The sequence below is a fragment of the Hordeum vulgare genome, chromosome 7H, assembly GCF_904849725.1.
Source record: "Hordeum vulgare subsp. vulgare chromosome 7H, MorexV3_pseudomolecules_assembly, whole genome shotgun sequence".
NCBI lineage: Eukaryota > Viridiplantae > Streptophyta > Magnoliopsida > Poales > Poaceae > Hordeum > Hordeum vulgare.
The window spans coordinates 14,237,426-14,257,916 of NC_058524.1; the positions used below are offsets into that span (position 1 = coordinate 14,237,426).

At 40.7% G+C, this 20,491-nt stretch overlaps 1 long non-coding RNA gene across 1 annotated transcript; it reads left to right on the top strand.

Annotated features, from left to right (window-relative positions):
- Window positions 1-8,262: 8,262 nt before the first annotated feature.
- On the top strand, window positions 8,263-9,782 carry LOC123413210. Its single transcript, XR_006613691.1, has 2 exons — window positions 8,263-8,367; window positions 9,517-9,782. It is a non-coding gene; the product is annotated as an uncharacterized LOC123413210 (long non-coding RNA).
- The last annotated feature ends 10,709 nt before the right edge of the window (window positions 9,783-20,491 follow it).

Genomic DNA, 20,491 nt, shown 5'->3' on the forward strand with positions numbered 1-20,491 from the left:
ATTCTCTTTTGAATCAAGTTGGTTCACAAGGGAGGGATTCATGGATATGGTTGCGAGGGAATGGAATAAGGAGTTGAGGAGTGAAACCTCTGTAGAAAGATGGCAGAACAAGATTAGACATCTTCGACAGTACTTACGGGGTTGGTCTAAGAATGTATGTGGAATTTATAAGGATGAGCAAGATAAGCTCCTCAAACTTATAGACAAGCTAGATCGGAAGGCTGAGATTTGTCTTTTGGATGCAAACGAAAGGTCTTTGAAGTTTGAGGCCGAACAGCGATTGCGTGTTCTCCTGAAAGAGGAGGATATGAAATGGGCACTTAGAGCCAAAGTGAGGGCCATAGTACTTGGGGACAATAACACTAAGTTTTTCCACTTGATTGCAAATGGCAAACATAGGAAAAAGAGAATTGTGCAACTTGAGCAAGATGAGGGTACAATAGTAGGTCATGAGAATCTAAAATTGTACATCTCTAACTACTATAAACAATTATTTGGTGCTCCTGATCATATCTATGTGTCTATGGATGAGCACCAAGTTGCGGATATTCCTCAAGTCGGAGAGACTGACAACGAGATTTTATCCGCTCCTTTCTCAGAGAAAGAGGTGTTTGATGCGATTGGGCATATGAAGAATGGCAAAGCTCCCGGTCCAGATGGGTTCCCGGCAGAGTTTTATAAGAAGTGTTGGCATATTATTAAGACTGATCTTATATCAATATTTCATTATCTTTTTTGTGGTCACCTTCAACTTTTCCATTTGAATTTTGGTACTATAACGTTGTTACCAAAGAAGGAAGGGGCCACGCGGATTGAACAGTTTCGTCCGATCTGTTTGTTAAATGTTAGCTTCAAGATTTTCACAAAGGTAGGAACGGATAGGTTGACTAAGATGGCCCATTCGGTGGTGCAATCTGCGCAAACAACTTTTATGCCGGGACGTAATATCCTTGAAGGAGTCGTTGTCTTGCATGAAACTCTTCATGAAATTCACTCGAAGAAACTTGATGGGGTTATCTTCAAAGTGGATTTTGAAAAAGCATACGATAAAGTCAAATGGTCGTTTCTCCAGCAAACCCTACGTATGAAGGGTTTCGATGAGCCGTGGCGTAAGCACGTCGATTGTTTTATAAAAAAGGGAAGTGTTGGAGTTAAAGTGAATGATGACGTGGGTCATTTTTTCCAGACACTGAAGGGTCTCCGGCAAGCGGATCCAGTGTCTCCCATTTTATTTAACACTGTCGCTGATATGTTGGCACTGCTGATTAAGCGGGCTAATGAGAAGGACCTTGTAGGGGGCTTAATCCCGCATCTTGTTGATGGGGGTGTCTCTATTTTACAGTATGCAGACGACACGATTCTGTTTTTGGAGCATGATCTTAGTAGAACCAGAAACCTCAAACTCATCCTATGCTTATTTGAACAGCTATCGGGGCTGAAGATCAATTTTCATAAAAGTGAATTGTTTTGCTTTAAGGCCAAGGATGAGCAAATCACTTATAATCAATTGTTCGGTTGTGCTAGTGGGATTCTACCTTTTACGTATTTAGGGATCCCAATTCATCACCGAAAATTATCAAATAAGGATTGGAAATGCATCGAGGACCGGTTCGAAAAAAAGTTGAGCTGTTGGAAGGGCAAGCTCTTATCATATGGAGGAAGGTTGATACTTGTTAATTCGGTATTAACAAGTATGCCTATGTTTCTCCTATCCTTCTTTGAAGTACCTGTTGGGGTACGGAAAATGTTGGATTTCTATCGGTCGCGGTTTTTCTGGCAGAGTGATGAGATCAAGACTAAGTACAGGCTCTCGAGATGGGACATCATTTGTAGACCGAAGGATCAAGGGGGTTTAGGGATTGAAATTTAGAGATTAAAAATAAATGTCTACTCAGCAAATGGCTATTTAGATTATCTATGGAGACAAAAGATTTGTGGGTACAGATTCTGACGAATAAGTACTTACACAACAAGACTTTGGCGCAGGTTACAGCGAGACCGACTGACTCCCCTTTCTGGAAGGGGTTGCTGCGATCAAAGAATGCATTTTTTAACAGGACTAGGTTTGTCATTGGCAATGGCCAATCTACGAGATTCTGGGAGGATATTTAGCTGGGGGAGACGCCTTTAGCCATTCAGTATCCGCAACTGTACCATATTACACAACGGCGACAGGCGACCGTTGCATCAATATTGCCCGAGGTTCCTCTAAATATTCAGTTCCGTAGAGCCTTACTTAGTAACAGATGGTCTAGCTGGCTGCATCTAGTTAGAAGGTTGATGGTTATTAACCTTACTGAGTACCCCGATAGTGTTCGTTGGAAGTTGACCACTAACGGAGTATTTTCAGTAAAATCTATGTATTTAGATCTCATAGATTCAGTACCTCTTCCGAAGTCCATACATATTTGGAAGGTCAAAGTTCCACTTAGAATTAAGATCTTCATGTGGTTTGTTCATAAGGGGGTTATTCTAACAAAGGATAATTTGGCAAAACGTAACTCAAGAGGTAATACTAGATGCAGCTTCTGTCAGAACAATGAAACGATTAAGCATCTCTTTTTGGATTGTCCTTTGGCTAAACTTTTACGGCGATCGCTTCTTATTACTTTCAGCATTAAGCCACCTAATAGTTTAAACACGTTATTTGGGACGTGGTTAAAGGAGGTTGATGTTAAAAATGCTAGCCTTATCCGAGTAGGAACGTGTGCACTTTTGTGGGCTACATGGAACTATATGGAACTGTAGAAATGACTTGGTATTTAACAAACATCAACATATTCACTTTTTGCAGGTCATTTTCAGGGCTACTGCCTTGATCCGCACATGGTCATCACTCACTCCTGTGGAAGCCAGGGAGCCTTTGGTTACTGGGTGTGTCCGATGAAAGATGGTAGCTTTAGCTATCTTCAACCGGTTTGGACGGCGTCATATTAATAGGATAGGTGATTAGTCATCTAGGCTTATTTATGTGCATCCCCGGTTGTGGCGCCTTGAACGTCGTGTATCTTTTTCTCTCTTTCTTTTATTTTGTTGAAGACTTTTTGTATTGTTCGATGACTTGGGATCGTTGATAATATATGACCGCATGCATTCCTCGATGCAGAGGCCGAGGCATCGCCTCCTTTTCTAAAATAAAGTTCATCGACAGAGGAAGAGCCCGGGCCATCAAGCAGTAAGTGTAACCATCGCAGATTCCTGAAAAGGCAGCTTTAAAAAAACAAAGACACAAGAGCTAGTGTGGAAACTCAGATTCTCTAAATTGGGCCCTTTTTTATTTTCCCTCACTCATTTCTCATATCGAACGCTTGAACAACATTACAAAGTCCATATTTCATATTACTTTGGATATTGTACATAGTTAGGGCAAAATTACAACGGTTATCGATATTGTACATAGTTAGTATAATAAAGTACATCATTCTCTACTCAACTAGATAGACAGCTAGTTGGGATAAGATCCGTGGGCGCAGGCACGTCCATGTTGTTGGAGAACATGTCCGGACCTTCATAGTCGTTTGTCCTTGCTCTTCGTAGCATTGGTGACGCGGGTGTTGGCTTTGGCGGTGGCGCGAAAGCTTGTGTCCACTCCCTATAGACGGGATTGCTTCCACTAGTGGGGATAGGGCCTTTAGTCTTGGCCCGTAAGGGGGCTTTAGTCCCGGTTCACCAATCGGGACTAAAGGGGCGGGACTAAAGGCCTAACCTTTAGTCCCGATCCTGTTTTAACCCGGGACCAAAGGTGCTTCACGTGGCCGCCTCGGAGTGAGTACCTTTAGTCCCGGTTCTACTTACGAACCGGGACTAAAGGATCCGTCTGTTTTTTTCTTTTTGACCCGAAAAGGTAGATTTTTTAAAAAAAAAAATTCAATTTTTATTTTTGATTATTTTTTATGTTTTATTCCAATTTTCTAATCTTTGAATTATATGACAATTTAATCTCTAATCACCCATTCTCACTGCTCTAGCGTGGATCACTCATTTCAAATCGTCTAACTTCCCGGCCGATCATCCATCCTTTCACTGCTTCAGCCCGAGCACGCTTAACTTTCTGGTTTTATCGTCCCTAGTTGCCAAGTGTGCACTTGTTGTTTTCCTGACAATAATAAGCTATCAATCCTAAACAACTTGGGTCTTGATGTCATGTCACATGATTTAATTTTTTGAATTACAAACAATTATTAAAATAAACTTAATAAGTAACAATAATAGTGAATTTCAATGAAAACAACATAATATTTTTAAATAAAAATATTTTTCTTTTTTTTTGGAAAAAACTTCTTTTTGAAATAACATTTTTTCCATTTGGAATTTTGAGCATGTGAGAAAACTTCACCGGGCAAGCCCGGGTGAAATCGAGTACCAATTTTTTCTAGTTTTTTTTGATATATTAATTTTTTTTGGACGTCGTATGCAAAAGTTATGGCCGTTTATTTTTTTTCCTTTTTTTACAAAAATGGTCAAAATTCATATCTCAAAATTTCTATACCGACTAAAACCTAACAACAAACGATTTTCATACCTCAAAGGATTTTATTTTTTGAAGATTTTATCATTTTTGTTTATTTTTTGAAGATTTTATCATTTTTGTTTATTTTCTATAAAACTCAAAGTATCAAGGTTTCAGACGAAAACCCATCTGCTACAAAGGCATTTTTTTTAAATTAATTGAACTGTAGATTTTTTTTTGTGCATTAAATATGCACCATACTACAACATGTTAAAATCTACAGAAAGAACTAACTAAAAATAATAAAAAACAACAATTAAATGACTAAAACAACTATATAAGCAAAATAATATTTCTTTAATTAAAATCCTAATTTAAATTATTCTAAAAATAACCAAATAAATCTTACTGTGACAACAATCTAACGGTGTTGAGTGCCAAAGCACGTAGACCTAAGAGCAACTCCAACCGGCCGACTCAAACGGACGGCGATTTCGTTCGCTTTTCGTCCGTTTGGGTCGTCCGCCGGCTTCGTGTCCGTCCAGGTTATGATTTGGGTCGGCAACGCACCCAATGCGCGCACTCATATTGCCCCGCCTGGCGCGCTAGCCGCCGATTTTTGAACAAATATAGATATTTTGCATATTTTGCAACAACAAATGATATAGCATAATTTCACAATCAAAAATAAAATATAGCAAAGTTTTACAAGCCTAATAAAAATTAAATTATCTACAAAATACACCTATTGATTGCCAACAAGATCCCACATATGCTCAACCAAATCATCAACTGAATATGAGTTTCCAAATCACGCATTTCATGATGAAATTGGATGAACTGTGCAAACGATGTTGCTTCTCCGCCATGCTGGGGTACCACATTGTCACCCTGAAATTCAAACCCTTGATCGTGTAGACGTTTTGGACGGTCATCCTGTATGATCATATTATGTATGATCACACAAGCATTCATCACTTCCCACATCTTCTTGGTGTTCCAAGTTCTAGCAGGGTACCGAACTATGCCCCATCGAGATTGTAGAACACCAAAGGCACGCACGACATCCTTCCTAGCACTCTTTTGCGCTTGGGCAAATATTTTCCTCTTCTCTCCGACAGGGTTGAAGATTGTCTTCATAATAGTGGTCCACTGTGGATAGATCCCATCAGCTAGATAGTATTCTTTGTTCTAGTTGTGACCGTTGATGTTAACATTGATCGGCGGGTTGTTACCTTCGGCAAGCCTTGCAAACGTCGGAATTTCTGATTTTTGAAGAGCGGATTGCTTGTGTCAAAGTAGTTCTTTCATAGAAGAAAATGGTCGCTCTCTCGGTTGTGATTCAACGCCGGAACATGTCCCGGAATAGCGGCCGCTGCCTGTTAATGTGGAAATGGACCAACATGGCAAGCAGCATCTCCTCATCCTCGGATGAGAAATAGTCGGAGTCGCACAAAACATTATGAAAAAAGAACTCATTGGCGCAATCATTTTGTACCTTGAGGCAAACAGTCGAACAGCTTGCGGGCGTGGACGGTGAAGCTGACCAACGACGGCGGGTTGGGGTCGGGGAAGTTGCGGTGCCCCGGCGGCGCAGTGGCTAGCGGCATGGGGTAGGCGCTGCGGTACGGGAGGACGCAACCGGAACTGGGAAGCAGTGTCAGTGGCAGCGGCGACGGCGAGGGGCCTGGGGGCGAGGCGAGGCGAGGGCTAGATGGGGATGGAGAACGAACAATGTGCCACCGACTGGCGGACCAGGGAATGGTGGAAGCGCGTCGTCCGTGTTCGCTTTGTGTACGCGTCGACCCAAATCAGGCTTAAAATTAGGTCTGGAATGGATCGGCAAGCGGACGAAAAGCGAACACTGGCCCAAACGGACGACGATGGACGAAATGAATCGCCTCGTTGGAGTTGCTCTAACTGGTGGGCTATCCGTGTCATAGTTGTGATTAGTTTTTGCCCGAACGGCAACTAACTAAAAGTGGCAGTTTTTTTAAAACATATTACCACCGAGATTGTAGTGTTTTGTCAACAAGAATTATGATAGTTTTTGGGAGCCATAACCTAAATTGTGGTAGTTTTTTTTATTTACTCCTTTTTATGAGAATCCTTAAAGCATTTACTTCTACGGAACACTAGTCACACTACGCATGTGTGACGCGTTGGTTCACCCTGGGAAAATGCCACATGGTTCAGACTTCTGTTCAAATTGTCACAAGTAACCTCAGCCACAAGATAACACGTTAATTTCAACACGACGTCGTCGCAAAAACAAATAAAAAGAATCGAACACGATGTGTTGTGTCAAGTAAAATCATTTCCATTTCATCCCTGTCGCAATCTCCACAAGTTTGTGTTCAGCGGGCAAGCAAATTTGAGGCGGATAGTTTTGAGAAGTTGTACATGGATTGCATTTTGTTTTTATTTTATTAATATATTACAGAAGCAAGTGTTTATATACACATGCATACACTCATCCCTATGAACGTGCACACACACCCTACCCTATAAGCATCTTGGATAGACCGAGTCGGCATATCATTTTGAGATTTATAAAGTTATCATAGGCGCCTCGTCGTCGACTGCAACGTCTCCTTCCACTGAAAACGTATCGTTCGAAATCCTGAAATAAATATATAAATAATGCAAGCACCGGGATTTGAACCCTGATCTGTCCCTCTAACCATCCAACCATTTGTTAGTTTGCGGATTGCATTTTGTTTGAAGCACCAGCAATTGTTTTCCTATAAAATGATACAATTGTAGATGTTTGTATACACGTACATATGTTCATCCTTATAAACACACACTATTTTTCCACAAAAAGAAAAAAAACTTATTATTTTTATGCGCATCTTGGAGATACCGAGTCAAAACATCTTGAGAGTGATAAAATGATCACATATATCTCGTAGTCGAATCTTCCATTGGGAGTGGCGCGGGACACAAGCAAAGATCGCCCGGTCCAAAGCTGAACCTTGACTGAATCAACTAACATATACTTAGTTTGACTTTGACCCGATGTTGTGCTATGGCCTGAAGCGTTCAACAAGTCTTTAAGGTTGGCACGTCAGTTTCTAGAGAGTATGTGAGAAGGCCAAGGAGTTGTTTCTCAAACGAACAAGAAACATTTTTTGTTGACACAAGGACCTAGAAACAAACTTCTCTCTCTGTTCTTAAATATAAGTCTTTTTAAAGATTTTATTACAGATTATATACAAAACAAAACGAGTGAATCTATATTCTAAAAATATGTCTATATACATCTGTATATAGTCTGATGTATATAGACTGTAGTGAAATCTATAGAAAAACATATATTTAGGAATGGAGGAAGTACTTTAGATGAAAATAATTGTATTTAGATATTTCTATCAACTATCAGGGTGCGGTTCGGACGATATATACCCTTTTAGAAATTAAAAAAACAAACAAACCAGTTACTGACCAATAACAGTTTGACAAAGGCAAATAAAGGCATGTAGCTAAGTTTATTTAAGGAATCACAAGGAGTGAGAGTATTTCCAACTGAATATAAGGGTCAAAAGTTTTATAAGACAACCATCATAACCTCCTTTTCTCGAGATCATTCATCATGATACCAAATTTGTGGCTATTCAGTGCAAATATCAAGAGGTTACAATAGAAGGAATCTATTTCAAAAACAATGTTCACATGTGACACCATCATGAGGGGAACTGTCGTGTATCAAAGTCATCCATAGAAGTGGGACTATTGTGCTGAAAGTTGACTGAAGCTACTATATATACCTGAATCCTAAGTTGAGTGCCTCAGTATATGGTCTCTGTGAGCTTTGTTTGAGAACATGTCAACAAGTAGGAGGCCTTGGTTCATCGTTGTGTTGCTGTTTCTGGTGTTCCTACAGCTCATCACTGTGCACGCCGGCCCGACAGTCTGTAAGCAAGCCTCCTAAACCTTATAACTTCATGATTCCAATACAGTTATGTGTGATGTAGATATGTATTAATATTACCGACCCCTTTTACTTTGTGTGATGTGTAGTTTCACCATCTGTCCACTCAGCTGGCTAAATATTATTTTCTTTTCTATTTTGTCAAACTATCATTAAAGGTGAATCCTTATCGATTATATGATCTTTTTTTTCGAGGCAATGATTATATGTGTTGTCTTAATGCGACACTTTGAGTCAATAAAACTCCATTTACCCAGAAAACTATTCATCAAGATTGCATTTAGGAGGGTAACAAAGCTTTCCATTTTGAACTGGGAGCTGATCTGCCTGGAAGTTTTAGATCTGTACCAGTCAAATTATATATGGTAGTAGACGTGTGTATAATAGATAGGTTCTCTGTGGAATTACGTTTGGATAATTCTGAACTTTCAATGATACCTGAAAGCTAAGTTTAGACCGTGTGTAATTCAGCTAGGCGTACTCAAGATTAGAATTCAACGGAAATGTGACCATATCAGAGAGAAGGAATTAGCCATTTCGATGGTGCGCACTGAACATATTCGAGCTAAGTCGAGTTTGCTGAAAAGCCAGCCGAAACATACTTAATATCGAATATGATATTTTTTTTGTGGGCATAGCGTGAAAAATGGGGTATAACCTTTTCATTGGAACTTAATTTAGTTTGTAGGAAATATTTCAAAAAAGGTTCATGTGTCATAACTTTTTAAAACAATTGTCTGATCCAAAAAAAATGAATTAGTTTTCGGTATTGGTAGTAAGTTTTCTATTCATATTTATAAATCTATTAGTTTAGGTATCAAACTCTATTAGTTGATTTAAACAATACTACTCCCTTCGTTTGCAAGCACGGTGCATATAGATTTTCTCAAACTTTGTAAAGTTTGGTCAAGCCAACTTGGTCAAACTTTAGAAGGTTTGACTAAGAAAAAAGTCTATATGTGCTATATTTTGGTACGGTGTAGTTGCACAAATTCAATAGATCTTTTATTTAAGATTTTAGTACGTTTGGTGGAGTACAGTTTACCTCACTGCTGAGGAGATCAACGTTGATAATTGATGAAGTGCACATACATGCCACTGTCCTAATCTGTTCTTTCCAACCTATGTGCAGGCAACTACCTTCGTCGAGAAAACTGTCGGCGTAAATAACCATGAACTAAAGTACGAAAAATGCGTGCATGCTTGCTTCATTAGGTTAGGTACATAATCGTCATGTACTAGTTTGTTTGGTTTCCCAAGAAATGAAATGAAGTTGGAAAATGTGTACCGCTTGGAATGAAGGTTCGGCCAGTTCTCTTGGAGTTACTTCAAGACATTGATGCACAGCTTAAATTTGTAATCAGTATTGGCACATTGGAAAGTTATTGTCTGCTTCTACATGCAGTTGGACAGAACTGTAGCTAGAATTTTCAATCTTCCAATATGATCACAACGATTTTGCATGAGTGATTTTCCAAAGTACACAAATTTTACTTTTCTACTCCCTCGGTTCCTAAATATAAGTAGTTTTAGAGATTTCACTAAAAGACTACATACGGATGTATATAGACATATTTTAAAATGTAGATTCACTCATTTTGTTTCGTATGTAGTTCACTAGTACAATCTCTAAAAAGACCTGTATTTAGGAACGGAGGGAGTACAAATCAAGCCAAGAGCTCTTCCAATTTCGCCAAGATAGAAAATGCAAGAAACATAGAATGGTCTGCTTTCCAACTGAAACTAGGCCGACAACAAGACGACCAAGGAAAATCAAAACAAAACACAACCCCTGCGTGGTTCCAAACAGATCACCGCTGCGGCCTCTACCCCAGAGTGACTCTGCACAAGGTCTTCGATGGAAATTGCGCCCAATGGAGCAATCGTCACTGACATTGACCCCGGCCGACCACGAACCTTTCGCTTACACACACATATGATCACCCAACCGAAGTTGTTCATGCAAGGAGCTAGAAACAATCGTGCAAAATAAAAAAGAGCAACAAACAAACAAACAAGTTTAGATTGAAACTGTTAATATTTTGATATTTCGAGGATATTTCATCAGACTATGGTTGAGCCAGTGCTCGAAATAGTAAAATAATCAAAGAAACGATTTACTGTTCAAAAACATTTTGCCAGCTAAGTTTTTGTGGGGGGTCAGAGAAGTGAGAGTGTTCTCACCTTAACATGGCGTTACTACTTAGAGCATCTCTAGCCGATCCCCAATAAAGCTTTAGAGGAGCAAAATAAAGAGTTAACCACTAACCGATCTCTCAAACTTTAGAGAAGGGAAATTTTACTCCTCTAAGTTTACGCCGGCACCCAACTGTCCCATCCACTCCTCGGCAACACCACTCCTTTTCTCTCGTCCACCGCTGTTGGAACGGATGTTGACCACCCTGTTGACCGGGAAAATGCCACCCCCCCCCCTCCCAAAATGCTCACGCAACTCCGACGACGCCGGCTCGAGGAACTTCATAAAAATGTGATGTTCATAAAAATGTGACTCTCTTGCGACCCCAGCAATATATATGAGATGATAATCTAATTAAAACAATGAAGCAAGCATGCACACATTTTTCCAACGTTCACTTCATGACTCGGGGCCTATTCTTGTAAGTTGTTTGCACACCAATCTATATCGTAACCTCTAAATATTTACATCGTAAGTCCTCAATCTTTGTATCTTGGAAAGGAGGATACGGCTCAGACGCTGCCGATGATGATGTGTCTTGCAGTTACACTGTCGGAGGACACTAGAGATGTCCATCTTGTGGGCGACGTGAAGGTGATCTTGATGACAATGTTGATGAAGAAAGCACGGATATAGACTTTGGCGATAATTTTGGTGAAGAAGCAACAAGTGTGAAGTAGTGTCGCATGAAGCGTCCCTGGTGTGTTGATGCCTTGATGTCAGAGAAGTCGATGAAGTCGTGTTCCCCACCGGCCCATGGTTGATGTCGCTTCGCGTGGATTTGTGCTCGACGAAGTATGTTAGCTCGTACCTAGAAATGTTACGACGCCTACTGCCATTTAATGTTGAAATATATTGTCCACGTCTCTTCATCAGTTTTGAATTTTGAAGCAACTGACTCGAGCGTAAATTCAATATAGTATAAGATGCAAAAGGTCTCAAGTTCAAGACCCTATCAATGCAATATAAAAAATATTATGTGGCCTATGTTGATCCCATGTCGAAGGACTAAAACACACTCGACGTGAGGAGAGTGTTGAAATAACTGTTTGCCTTCCTCCATCAGTTCGGATTTTTGGAACAACGAGTTATATCATGAATTCAATATCAACAAGATAGCTTCGACTTAGGTGAAAACCGTTGAGCATGTGTCGATCAGGCTAGTAACACCGAAGACCCATCTCGTGACATTTTCACTGCCGAAGCACAAGCTTAGCATCACTGACTCCACGAAGACATGGTAAGGCAGGAGTAGTCCTCAAACATGTTGGATGAGGCCGACTATCATAGCCTAGCCATCAACGAATTCTACCCAAATCCACCACCTTTTAGTAACAAGAAGACACACTACTTTGTTCCAGGGTCACCGTCCTAGAATCCCCACTGGAAGCAACATAAACCCACAAACCAAGCTAACTCAAAGATGATGCCTTTGGGAAGGACTGTGGCACAATAGGCGGCGCCAACACCCGTACCAGTAAGACTTGGTCAAGGATCACCATATTCAGCTCCGAACCAGATGAAGCAAGCCTTGTGCCCTGACTAGCCAAAACACCCTCCCCAGCAGGGTAGCTGGAGCCTTGTGATATGCTGGAGCATCATCCACCCGCACCAGGAGGGTAGCACAACCCCGCCATCCGCACCTGCACCACACGTGGGTCAGACAACCAAGCAGTGGCGACATCATCACCTAAATGATGTAGCTTCAAGGGCACTGAAGTTTCTAAATTATGCATAAATATGAATAAAACTTATGATGTGATCATAAAAGCTATGGGGTGAGATGACCCCATAACTTACAAGTAGAATCACCACTACAGCCAAGAAGCACAAAAACTACTGCGGGAGCACCGGCCATGTAAATCTAGATCTAGTACCCACACATGCCACAATCGCAGCCCGATGGCAAGGATCGTCCGCACGCAACGGAAATCGAACCATGCTCACCGAGCTACCAATCGATGCCATGGAATTCCAGCCACTTTGGTTCCCTCACACCCATGCCGAACGGTGACCGTAGTTGATGGAACCTGGGGCCGCCACCCAGACGGCCAAGAACCGCCAAGAGCACTGCACTAGTTAGGTGGTGTTTCTTTTCAAAGCACTAGACTTTTTTTAGTCCCAGGGACTAAAGAAAAAAGTCCCTCCAGTAGAGTCTTTTTTAGTACTTTAAGAAAAAATCCCTCTTGTTTCTTTACCTAGGGACTTTTTTTTTAGTCTAGTCCCTCTAAGAAACACCACCTTAGATCAAGCGTCCTGCGAGGAAGGAGCCCCACCCCTGTACGCACTTTTCCTGATGGCATCACTTGGTAGTGACGATGTGGACAAGGAGGAGGGATGGGTCACAGCGGCGAAGCAGTGCCATGGCTCGTCTATGCTCCCACCCTAGGAGTGGAAGTGACATGGATGTGGGAGCTTTTTTGTCTGCAAAAGTATACATTTGAAAAGATCCTTCGAATCAAATATAATGATACACATTTTTGGATATAACTCATATATTGTTTGAGTTAAATCAGCGATCATAAGTTAGGCTCCAAATACAATATGACACTAGTAGAAAACAGACCTTTCGTCCGGAGCTTTAGTCTTGGTCGTGTTTGGACCCGGAACTAATGTGAGAAATTAGTCTTTCCAACGGCTAGGAGCGGACAGGGGGCACGGCCAGGAGCGTAAAATATATTTGAACTGGAAAAAAAATTGAATGAAAGGCACAAAATAAAAAAGGAAAATAAACCATAAACACTAAACCCCAACAAAAAAACATAAAATCCTTAATCCCAGTTGGTGTCATCAACCGGAACTAAAGGTCTTCCAGCCCCACCGCACGCTCACGGCCACGTAAAGAGACTTTAGCCCCGGGTTGTGGTCAACCGGGACTAAAAGGTGATGGACTTTATTCCCCACCTTTTAGTCCCGGTTGGTGACCCGGAACTAAAGGCCGTTGCGAACCGGGACTAAAACCCCGTTCTCCACTGCCGTGACCTTGTATACCTATCTACAATGAGTAGGTATATAAGCGAAGGCATTAAATAGAGTAGGGTTTTAGGCCCCGGGGACAGTTAGTTAAGATTAGAGGTTCATTACTAAAGAACCGTCAAGAGCACTGCACTAGTTAGATCAAGCGTCCTGCGAGGAAGGAGCCCTGCCCCTGTATGGACTTTTCCTGATGGCATCACTTGGTAGCGACAATATGGACAAGACCGAGGGATGGGTCACATCAGCGAAGCGGTGCTATGGCTCGTCCATGCCCCCACCCTACGGGTGGAAGTGATACGGATGTGGGAGATTTTTTGTCCGCAAAAAGTATACCGTTGAAAACATCCTTCGAATCAAATATAATGGTAAACATTTTTGGATATAACTCATATATTGTTTGCGTTAAAGCAGCGGTCATAAGTTAGGCTCAAAATACAATATGACATTAGTAGAAAACAGACCTTTCGTCCGGAGCTTCAGTCCCGGTCGGGTTTGGGCCCGAAACTAATGTGAGCATTAATCTTTCCAACGGCTAGGAGCGGACATGGGGCACTGCCAGGAGCGAAAAATATGTTTGAACTGAAAAAAAATTGAATGGGAAACATAAAATAAAAAGGAAAAATAAACCATAAACCCTAAACTCCAATGGAAAAAAAACAAAATCTTTAGTCCCCGTTGGTGTCATCAACTGGAACTAAAGGTCTTCCAGCCCCACCGCACGCTCGCGGCCACGTGAAGAGATTTTAGTCCCGGGTTGTAGTCAACCGGGACTAAAGGATGAGGGACTTTATTCCCACCTTTTAATCCCGGTTTCTGACCTGGGACTAAAGGCCGTTGCCAACCAAAACTAAAACCCCGTTCTCCACTAGTGTGACCTTGTATACTTATCTACAGTGAGTAGGTATATGAGCGAAGGCATTAAATAAAGTAGGGTTTTAGCCCCGGGGACAGTTAGTTAAGATTAGCAGTTCATTACCTCACTGCTGAGGAGTTTAACGTAGACTCTTTCTTAGTATTGTTTTTCAAAAGGAAAGTTGATCAACGTAGATCTATTACTTTTTTTTCTTTTGGATCCTTGTGCAGGTTATTTTCTTGGTCCTATAAGAAATCATGAACTGAAGTTGGAAAGCTTCGTTGGGTTGTTCCCCAAGAAACGAAATGATATTCAAAATATGCACTACTTTCTGGAATCAACGGTTGGGCCAGTTTGTTTGCAGTAACCTCGAAGTAAAGGATATAGTATGTATGTAAAGTCTCCCTAGGTGCAGTTTGACGGGATTTCAACATGATATGGTGTGTCATGATATACCAATTCAACGGTATACGCTTTTAGAAAATCTCAAATGAGATGACGACTGGTCATTTCAATCATTGGTGTCACAATCTCAACTACACTCAGCAACGCATTTGTGCCTACTGGATTTCAACACTCGGCTTTGGAAAGTTGTACCTGAATTGCATTTTATTTGATTCATTGATGGCTGTTCATCTTGGTTACCCAGTCTCCATACCGCATCCACATCAACCCACATAAACATACTTTGTCTGACCAAATGTTGCTCTACCACCCCGCAGAGGGCCAAGGAGTTGTTTCTGAAAGAACCAATTTTCTTTTGTTAATACCAAGGACCTAGAAACAAATAAATTCATATGGATTTTTTCCATGTCTGGTATTTCAATGATACTTTATCATACTCTCGTTCGCGCGGGGGGGGGGGGGTACTTTGCCTTGATATATATTTTTCAGAAAAGAAAAATGGATGTACAAATTTACTTACCAAGAACTGGAATGCCCGACTATTGTGTCAAGGGCGTGAGTGCCTTTGCAAAGGATCATGTGGCTAACTCATCCATAAAAGTCGGACTATTGTGTTAATAGTTGACTCTGAAAGCTACTATATAAGCCACAACCGCGAAGAGCTATCGGCACTTTGAATCCTTTGTTTGCCTCATTCTATAGTTCTTGTGACTGGGAAGATGTCGACAAGCAGCAGACCTTGGTTTATCACGGTGCTGCTACTGCTGCTGGTGTTCCTCCAACTTATCATTGCGCTCCAGGCAGGGAGACCTGATCCATGTAAGCAAACCTCTTAAGTGCATGACCTCACTACAATTTTTGTGTATGTTGATATCGTTGGCCCAAATTCTGTCTTTACTTACTATTTTAAAATAGAGTGAATTCTACACTCTTACCCCCTAGATATGCATTTGTGACAGTAATTACACACCCCATCGAGTGGAAAATCGTTTAGAACAACGCTTTTAGAAGCTTTCGACCCTCGTTTTCTGATGCGTGTCAATTAGGCAAGGTGTGAGGTGATGCCAAGGGTCCAAACATATATGTACCACAACAAGGAATGGAACAGATGAACAAAAGAAGTCTGGACATGATCGTCAATGATGGCCTCTGTTATTTATACATTTTTTTATGAATCATTGATGGAACGTGCCGATCCCACGTAACATAAACTAGCAAAATGCAAAATTATTGTAGAACTTGATAAATTCACTTCCGCTAAATGGAGTAATATATTTCACAAATGTACAACTATAGGGTAAAAAGTGGAATTCATTTTTCAAAATAAAGTGCATGTAGGTTTTATCATAAGTCAAATTTTGCGCAGTTTGATCGGATTACTATAGACTTAGTCAAACTTCATATTTTTTTACTTCAAACAAAATCTATGTGCACTATTTTTTGAAATGCAGAGAGTAGTTGCATAGTTCATGATTAAATGTATTAGACCTATTATGATTTTAATATTTCAGGTGGAATAAAGTTTATGTCACTGTCTTATTCTGTTCTTTGGTTCTATGTGCAGGCAAATTACTTGAGCCGGGAACTTGTCGCCGTAAATAAATCATGTACTGAAGTTCCAAAATTGTGCATGCTTGCTTCATTGGGTTAATTATAATATTTTTACCATCTAGGTTATTCAGTTTCCCAAGAAATGAAATGAAGTTGGAAAAAGTGTACTGCCGGGAAATCAAGGTTTGACCAGTTCGTTGGGAGTCTGGTAGTAAGCTCAAGATAAGGATGTACTCCTAATTTGTAATCAATGTTGGCTCATCGATCGGAAAGTTTAATATCTCCTTTAGGTGCATTTTGACAGAACTACAGCTAGAATTTGCAATCTTTCATTATTATTGCCATGATTCTGCACGAGTGGTTTTCCAAAACGCCTGAGTTTTAGAATCACTATTTCCTGCAAACACACACCTCTACAGGACAATTGTGCGCAGCACGTTGATTCGACAATTGAATTTCTGAAAAACTACACATGGTTAAAATTTAAAATATAGCACATAGTTATTGACTTGCATCTATGAGTGTCCAATCAACATGACTGGCAAATGGAGAGATGGTCAGGAGATGAATAGCCGAACTAGGAAAGAGGCGATCACGAGAAACACTAGTGGAAAACGGGCCTTTGGCCGGGACCCTTTAGTCCCGGCCTGCCTCTGGGCCGGGACTAAAGGCCCGGCCACGTCGCCCCAATTCTCAATGCCTCCCTCGAGGCTTTAGTCCTGGCCCGTAAGGAGCCTTTAGACCCGGTTCGTGTCCCAAACCGGGACTAAAGGGCTACGCCGTGGACAATGGTGGTGGCAACCGTTCGTATCCCCCTTTAGTCCCGGTTGATAGCTCAAACCGGGACTAAAGGCCTAACACGTGGCCTGCCGTAGTGGTGGCAACCGTTGGTATCCCCTTTAGTCCCGGTTGGTGGCTCAACCTGGGACTAAAGGCCCAAACGGTTTGCATCCCGCTTCACAAAACCACAACCGAAGCAGAGCCTGTGTCGCGTCGCCCTTCTTTCTTTGTTCTTCTTCCTCTCTCGCTTCCCCTCTCTCTGTTCTTCCCCTCTCTTCTTCCCTTCTCTTCTTCCACCATGCCAACTCGCTTTGGAGAGGTGCTCGCACATGGCAAGACCAAGCTCGATGTCGTGTACACGAACGAGAGCAGCGAGGTGCCGTATTTTCTTGGACAGTTGAAGGAACGATGGCTTGACGCCGCAGTGGATCATGAGAAGTTCTTGGGGCTTGATCTGGAGTACACGGCCGATCAACGCGGTGTTGCCGTCATCCAACTATGTTTCGCACACCATGTGTTGATCTTCCAATGGGCGAGGTAAGTTTTGAGGCTTTCTTTGATCCAAGGTAATGACATTGTAAGTTTATTTGTTTCAATCATAGTTGGTTCCCTTCAAATAGTTGTAGTGAAACAATTTTGATTAGTTGAAGGGGAACACAATCTGATTGGAATAGTGTTCCATAATCTGAAAAATCGTATTAGAATCAACTAGTGTTTAATATGTTCCATTGGAATCATAGTTGGTTCGCTTTAAATAGTTGTAGTGAAACAATTTTGATTAGTTGAAGGGAACACAATCTGATTGGAATAGTGTTCCATAATCTGAAAAATCGTATTAGAATCAACTAGTGTTTAATATGTTCCATTGGAATCATAGTTGGTTCGCTTCAAATAGTTGTAGTGAAACAATTTTGATTAGTTGAAGGGAACACAATCTGATTGGAATAGTGTTCCACAACCTGAAAAATCCGATTGGTTCAATATGTTCCATTGAAATCATAGTTGTAGTGATACAATTTTATGCGGTGTTCTTTGATCCAAGGTTATGAAAATTGCATATAGCTAGTGATCTCTCTAGGTTCCATTGGATAGCAATATGATATGTCATAGTCATGAAAATTGCATATAGCTAGTGATCTCTCTAGGTTCCATTGGATAGCTATAGTGATCTCTCTAGGTTGCATTGGATAGCAATATGCAATATGTCTAGCTTATTGAATATTTGCAAAACCGTGGGAGAATATACATACATACATACATACATATATATATATATATATATATATATATATATATATATATATATATATATATATATATATATCATAGTTAATTTTCGGTTTCTTGATCAATTCATAGGATATGAAAATTGCATAGGATAGCAATATGTTCTATTTGAATCCTAAAGATAATTTTCTCTTTAGTTGTAGTGAAACATGTTTCCTTATTGCAGCAGTATGTAACATTTGTTCCATTTTAATTTGTTTCTGTTGCATTGGTGACAAGCATTGTCCAGAACTCATGGACTTCCTTCGCAGCGGCATCACTTTTGCTACCGTTGACATAACGAACGACAAGCTGAAGATGAGGTACAGCTTCGGTATTGAGATACCAACTGGTTGCCTCATTGATCTCCAAACGGTATTCAGGCTTCGACATGTCAGGACTTCGATGGCTCATATGGTAGTTGCCTTGATCGACGAGGAATATGGTAATATGAAGACCAATTTCCCAAAGTCTCAGCACAAACTTTGGGAGAAGGCCCCACTTGATCGCATCAACATTGAGTATGCAACAAAAGATGCATACGTTTCATACGAGTTGTACCGCAAGATTCGAGTCGTCAACTATGGCCAGCGTCACCTCGAATAAGGTGGACATTCTGATTCGAGTCGTCAACTATGGCCAGCGTCACCTCGAATATATATATATCTATGATAGCTATTATTATGTACTGTTTGGACTAGTATCATGTATTGCTTGGACCAATTTATATATGTCTAGTTTCTGTTTGTGCCATTATAGTTTCCAAATTTGAATTGTTTAGCCCTTTCTAACTTAATTTGCTACTTTTGAATGGTTTAGCCCTTTCTAACTTCATTTGCTACTTTTTAATGGTTTAGCCCTTTCTAACTTCATGGTATCATGCATTTCGACCACATATATATACAAAAAGTCTTCAGTTCAAATAAGTTTAAAAAATGAAATCCCTTTTGTAACAAATCTGTTTTTGATTAAAACAGTCATTTAAAAATGAAAGACCATTAGTCCCACGTGGCGTGCAGCGGAACCACTTTTGTTGTGGGGGTCGCTTTTCCTTCTTCTCCTTGTGCTAGATATTTGTTATGCATTAGGGAAAGAAGGAATAGCGACCATCATCGACAGTCAAAAAATCAGGTGAGGGAGTGTCCACCATACATGAGAGAAGAAGAATGCCGACTGTTGTTGTGGGGGTTGCTTCTCCTTCTTCTCTTTGTGCTAGATATTTGTTATGCACTAGGGGAAGAAGGAGTAGCGACCATCATCGACGGTCGAAAAATCAGGTGAGGGAGTGTCCACCATACATGAGAGAAGAAGAATGCCGACTGTTGCTGTGGGGGGTCGTTTCTCCTTCTTCTCCTTGTGCTAGATATTGGTTATGCACTAGGGGAAGTAGGAGTAGCGACCATCATCGACGGTTGAAAAATCAGGTGAGCTAGTGTCCACCATATATGAGAGAAGAAGAATGTCCACCATATACCATAGGTGAGCTAGTGTCCACCATATATGAAATTGTTGAAATTTTGTGATGTGCCTTTGAATGGTGCATTTTGAACACACAAAAAGTATGGAGTTCAAATAAGTTCAAAAAAATGAAATCCCTTTGTAAGAGATGAGTTCTCGTTCGAAACCCTGATACTTCGAGAGAGATTGTCCGTTTTGTACACGAAGTGCATCTAGTTTTTGTCGTAGCCCTCTCAACTTTTTAACACATGCTATGTGGGTGAAATGATGATAGCATGCCAACTTTAAACATTTTCAGAGTTCATTTGTAGTGCTTTTCAATTTCAGGGTCAACTAGCTCAAAAAGAATAAGTAAATGCACGAAGAATACCAAATGAAGTCAGAAATTGTTGAAATTTTGTGATGTGCCTTTGAATGGTGCATTTTGAACACACAAAAAGTATGGAGTTCAAATAAGTTCAAAAAAATAAAATCCCTTTGTAAGAAATGAGTTCTCGTTCGAAACGCTGATACTTGGAGAGAGATTGTCCGTTTTGTACACGAAGTGCATCCAGTTTTTGTCGTAGCCCTCTCAACTTTTTAACACATGATATGTGGGTGAAATGATGATAGCATGTCAAC